Raw genomic sequence first — 6,000 nt, forward strand, 5'->3', positions numbered from 1 at the left:
GATATCGAACACTTGTGTAAACACAAAGTACTAAAACTGACAGAAAGCCCTTGTGAAAGAAAACAGCATGAAATACAACCCAAAAAGAAAGAATATACCGTAATTAAAAGCAGATGAAGAACACATAAGTAATTCAAAAACAGCGGTGTTCTGGTGGAAAAACTACTGTGGTGATGGTGATGTGTGTAGCACCCCCCTAATTACCTATCCGAGCCCCTTCTCTCTCAGGAGATGTCCACGACCCCCTCAGCCATCCAGGACACTCCTCCTGATTGACCAAGACAGAGCAACGGTGCCATCGGCTCCCGCGGTTGTCAAAGTCAGTCAGCCAGTGAATCAGGGGAGAGAGGGGTCGGGCCAGGTCAGGGCTCCGTGTCTGAATGGATACACGGAGCACTGACTCAGCTTGGGTGCCCCCTGTAGCAAGCTGCTGGCTAAGGGGCACTCAAAGGAGGGAAGGGCTAGGAGCAGCAAAGAGGGACCTGAGAAGAGGAGGATCCAGGCTGTTCTGTGCAAAATCAACTGCACAGAGGAGGTAAGAATAATGTTTATTTTTAAAAAAACAAAAACAAAAGAAAACAAAAAAACACGCCTTTACAATAATTTTAAGGTAAAAAATATTTAGGCATCAGCATCCCCTCTCACCCCCCCCCCCTTTTACTTACCTGAGACCTCATTCGATCCAGCGCTGTGCACGTCTGCAGATCTTTTCTCCCCTCATTTCCAGGTCTCACTGGCTTTGCTGGGGCACTGGAAGCCATTGGCTCTTAGCGCAGTCAATCAAATCCATTAACGAGGGAGCGGGGGGCAGGGCTGACGCTGTCTGTGTCAATGGACGCATCAGAGAGACTTGGGTGCGAGCGCGCATGAGTGCCCCCATGGGAGGCAGCGAGGGGGGGCCAGGGTTCCAGGTCCTCTGTGTAATTCCACTCCACAGAGTAAGTATGTATAGACAGGTTTGGTATTATATATTATATATATATATATATATATATATATATATATATATATATATATATAATTTTTTTTTTTTAATGTGCCTTTACAATCCCTTTAACCGCTTCAGCCCTGGAAGATTTTACCCCCTTAATGACCGGAGCACTTTTTGCGATTAGGCACTACGTCGCTTTAACTGACAATTGCACAGTTGTGCGACGTTGCACCCAAACAAAATTGACGTCCTTTTTCCCCCACAAATAGAGATTTCTTTTGGTGGTATTTGATCACCTCTGTGGTTTTTATTTTTTGCGCTATAAACAAAAAAAAATCTAAAATTTTGAAAAAAAGGCAATATTTTTAACTTTTTGCTATAATAAATATCCCCCAAAAATATATAATTTTTTTTCCTTAGCCGATATGTATTCTTCTACATATTTTAATTAGTTATTTACCAAAATCGCAATAAGTGTATATTGATTGGTTTGCGCAAAAGTTATAGTGTCTCCAAAATATGGGATATTTTTATGGGCTTTTTTTTATTATTTTTTATTTTTTTTATTAGTAATGGCGGCGATCTGTGATTTTTTCTGGGGACTGCGACATTATGGCGGAGACACATCAGACACTTCTGACACTATTTTGGGATCATTATCATTTATAAAGAGATCAGTGCTATAAAAATTCACAGATTACTGTGTAAATGACACTGGCAGGGAAGGGGTTAAACACTAGGGAGTGATGAAGAGGTTACGTGTGTCCTAGGGAGTGATTATAACTGTGGGGGGGATGGGCTACAACTCACACTAATTTCTCCTTCTGCTATAAGCTCATGGTCACTTCAGTAATATGTCAATAAGCCAATGATCAGAGCAATGTAACCAAAATTTTACCACCCCCCCCCTCTATGTCTCCTGTCCCTCCACCTGCCTATGCTGACACCTAATGTGTACCCCACCCTCACGCTAACTCTTCCTTACACTGACTTGCCCTTCCTGCTCTAATCCCCCCCCTCCCCTCCAGTACCGATCCCTCCCTCGCAAACTCAGATTTCTCTGTGGCTGTCCTGCAGCTGTCAGATTTGCTCCTCTGCCCTCCAGCCTGCTGTTTGTATTGCAGGGCAGCCACAGATGGATTGAACTGTAAAGAGATATACTCCCCAGTGCTTCTTTCGACCCCCCCCACTTGCCTAGCAGCTTTTTGTGCTGCAGGACAGGCACATGGGGTTCTTTTTTTTTTTTTAAATAACCCCCCAGCGCTGCTCTGACCCTCCCCTCCGCCTCCCCGATATCCGGGCACCCACTCCATGCTGCTGGCCGGCTCTGCCTTTCTGTCGGCTGCAGCCGTTGACCGATTGTGGTCAGCATGGAGGGGGAGGGGGTGTTGCGGGGGATGGGGGGGGAGGCTGGTAAAACCATGTGTTCTTACCAGCCCCCTTCCTTTCCTAAAAGAATGCACATTGCTCCTGCATTCTTTCATCACTGACAGATAGTAAACGTGTTTATTATCTGTCCGTTTGTGAAGGAAACAATGCTTCTTTTTTGAATCAACAGGAGTCTATACAGACTCCTTATTCATGTACAATGCAGCACAGCTTTAAAAAAAAAAAAAAAAAAGGAGACATTAGAGGTCCATTTAGACCCCTGATGTCTTTCCCATCCTGCAAGCGCACCGCCCCAGTGTGAAAGCACTCGGGCTTTCACACTGGGGTGGCTTGAAAGGAGTTTTTTTTTGTGCTATTTTTAGCACTAAAACACCTGAAAAGCACCCCAGTGTGAAAGGGGTCTTAAATTAGAAAGCTCAATCCACATTTGGATTGAGCTTAACCAGTTCCCGACCGGCGCACGCCGATGTACGTCGGCAGAATGGCACGGGCAGGCATATTGGCGTACAGGTACGTCCAATCTTCAATGCCGCCCTGCCAGCGGCGTGCTCACGTACCCCCGTGAGTCCAGTCGCGGGTCCCGTGGACTCGATCGCCATGGGCATACCCACGATTGTCTCACGGGACAGCTGAAGAATGGAGAAAATGCCGTGTAAACAGCATTTCCCCATTCTGCCTAGCAACTAGTGACGCTGATCTCTGCTCCATGTGATTGGAGCAGAGATCAGTGTTCACTAAATGAAAGCCCAGCCCCCACACAGTTAGTAACACACCCCTAGGAACACTTAACCCCTATACTGCCACCCAATGGTTAACCCCTTCACTGCCAGTGTCATTTACACAGGAATCACTGCATTTATATAGCAGCGATTACTGTATAAATGACAATGGTCCCAAAAATGTGCAATGTAAAAATTTTACTTTTTGTTATTTATTAACTCCATACAGGTTAAGCCTTTACATTTTGTAGGGATTTCGTAGGAATTTTGTAAAATTAGCTGTGCTTTTATTTGCTAATAATGGTTTTAGTGTATTTTTTGGGAACATATTAATTTGATAAACATTTGCGCAAATACCGCGGGGCCTCAGAAATCAGTAGCACCTTCTTTTTGTTCTAGAGGTCATATGCTTTCAGGAAATATATGGTTTTGGGGGTCTTTCACAAATTCTGAAAGCTGTAAGGGAAAAATAAAAACCTTCAGATTTTTAGAGAAATGTGGATATGTACACTTTTGTGTCTGTTCGATTTTCACCATTTCGCAAAAAGGCCCAATTTAAAAGTTACAAATATTTGTTATTTATTAACTTAATACAGGTTAAGCTTTCATATTTAGCAGAAATTTTGTAAGATATGCTGTTTTTATCTGCTAATGATTTCAGTAGATTTTTTGCAAAAATATTGTTTTGATAAACCTGATGGAGATAAAAATCCTATGGGGATTCCCTGGCAATGGAGCCAATATGTGCCCCTACATGAAAGGGAGGGATGAGTTTACTCAGAACTAAAGCACTGAAAACTAAGAGAAAGAAGAAAGACAGCAGAATGGAAAAGGAAAAAGGAAAATAAAAAAGGGTAAGTGCAAAACAGGAGGGCAGGGGTACAGAGGATTCGAGTGAGGCCCGACCAAACAACAGCATCCGCATGGATCGATTAATCCAATCATACCGAGAGAAGGTAATGGTCATGGTTTAAATTATCATAGTTCAGCCATGTTTGCCCAACCTTTACAAAATTTGGCATAGTTATCAGCGAGTATGCAGGTGAATTATGGTACTTGTACAGTCATGCTCGTAAGTTTAGCTACATACCCTGGCAGAATTTATGATTTCTTGGACATTTTTCAGAGAATATGAATGATAACACAAAAACATTTCTTATACTCATGGTTAGTGTTTGGCTGAAACCATGCATTATCTTTTTAAATCATAATCACAGCAGAAACTACCTAAATGACCCTGATCAAAAGTTTACATATCCTGGTGATTTTGGCATAACATGCACACAAGTTGGCACGAAGGGGTTTGAATGGCTATTAAAGGTAACCATCCTCACCAGTGATTTGTTTGCTTGTAATTAGTGTGTGTGTATAAAAGGTCAATGAGTTTCTGGACTCCTGACAGATCCTTGCATCTTTCATCCAGTGCTGCACTGATATTTCTGGATTCTAAGTCATGAAGAAAGCAAAAGAATTGTCAAAGGATCTGCAGGAAAGGGTAGTTGAACTGTAAAAAAACAGGAAAGGGATATAAAAAGATATCCAAGCAATTGAGAATGCCAATCAGCAGTGTTCAAACTAATCAAGAAGTGGAAAATGAGGGGTTCTGTTGAAACCAAACCGCGGTCAGGTAGACCAACTAAAACTTTAGCCACAACTGCCAGGAAAATTGTTTGGGATGCAAAGAAAAACCCACAAATAACTTCAGGTGAAATCTCTCTGAAAACATGTGGTGTATCACAATAAGGATGCACTTGAAGAAAGATGGGCTGCATGGTCGAGGTGCCAGAAGAAAGTCATTACTATGCAAATGCCACAAAGTATCCCGCTTACAATACACCAAACAGCACAGAGACAAGCCCCAAACCTACTGGCACAAAGTTATTTGGAGTGATGAGACCAAAATTTAGCTTTGGCCACAACCATAAACACTACATTTGGAGAGGAGTCAATAAGGCCTATGATGAAAGGTACACCATTCCTACTGTAAAACACGGACGTGGATCGCTGATGTTTTGGGGATGTGTGAGCTACAAAGGCACAGGAAATTTGGTCAAAATTGATGCCAAGATTATTGCAGTATGTTATCAAAAAATCCCGGAGAAAAATTGTATTCATCAGCCAGGAAGCTGCACATGAGACGTACTTGGACATTCCAGCATGACAATGACCCAAAACACAAGGCCAATTCGACCCGTCATTGGCTACAGCAGAATAAAGTGAAGGTTCTAGAGTGGCCATCTCAGTCTCCTGACCTCAGTATCATTGAGCCACTCTGGGGAGATCTAAAATATGCAGTTCATGCAAGACAGCCCAAGAATTTACAGGAACTGGCTTTTTGCCAAGAGGAATGGACAGCTTTACCATCAGAGAAGAGAAAGAGCCTCATCCATAAAAGACTTCAAGCTGTCATTGATGTTAAAGGGGGCAATACACGGTATCAGGAACTGGGGTATGTAAACTTTTTATCAGGGTCATTTGGGTATTTTCTGTTGTGATTATGATTTAAAAAGAGTAAACACAGTTGATTGAAAATAAATGGCTTCAGCCAAACACAGAGTTTGAACACTGCTGATTGGCATGCTCAATTGCTTGGATATCTTTTTACAGTGCCTTGCGAAAGTATTCGGCCCCCTTGAACTTTTCAACCTTTTGCCACATTTCAGGCTTCAAACATAAAGATATAAAATTAAAATTTTTTGTGAAGAATCACCAACAAGTGGGACACAATTGTGAAGTGGAACGAAATCTATTGGATAAATTAAACTTTTTTTAGCAAATAAAAAACTGAAAAGTGGTGCGTGCAAAATTATTCGGCCCCTTTGCTTTCAGTGCAGCAAACTCACTCCAGAAATTCAGCGAGGATCTCTGAATGATCCAATGTTGTCCTAAATGACTGACGGTGATAAATAGAATCCACCTGTGTGTAATCAAGTCTCTGTATAAATGCCCCTGCTCTGTGAT

General features: G+C 42.2%; 1 protein-coding gene across 1 annotated transcript in view; it reads right to left on the bottom strand.

The window, feature by feature from the left end:
* The window catches only part of TBC1D19 (TBC1 domain family member 19), a 259,514-nt gene that overhangs the window by 108,926 nt on the left and 144,588 nt on the right, over nt 1–6,000 (bottom strand). The gene's annotated exons all lie outside the window — the stretch shown is intronic.

This window comes from Lithobates pipiens, unplaced genomic scaffold, assembly GCF_037356315.1.
Source record: "Lithobates pipiens isolate NorthernLeopardFrog02 unplaced genomic scaffold, aLitPip1_a1.2 Scaffold_13, whole genome shotgun sequence".
In the NCBI taxonomy this organism is placed as follows: Eukaryota; Metazoa; Chordata; class Amphibia; order Anura; family Ranidae; genus Lithobates; species Lithobates pipiens.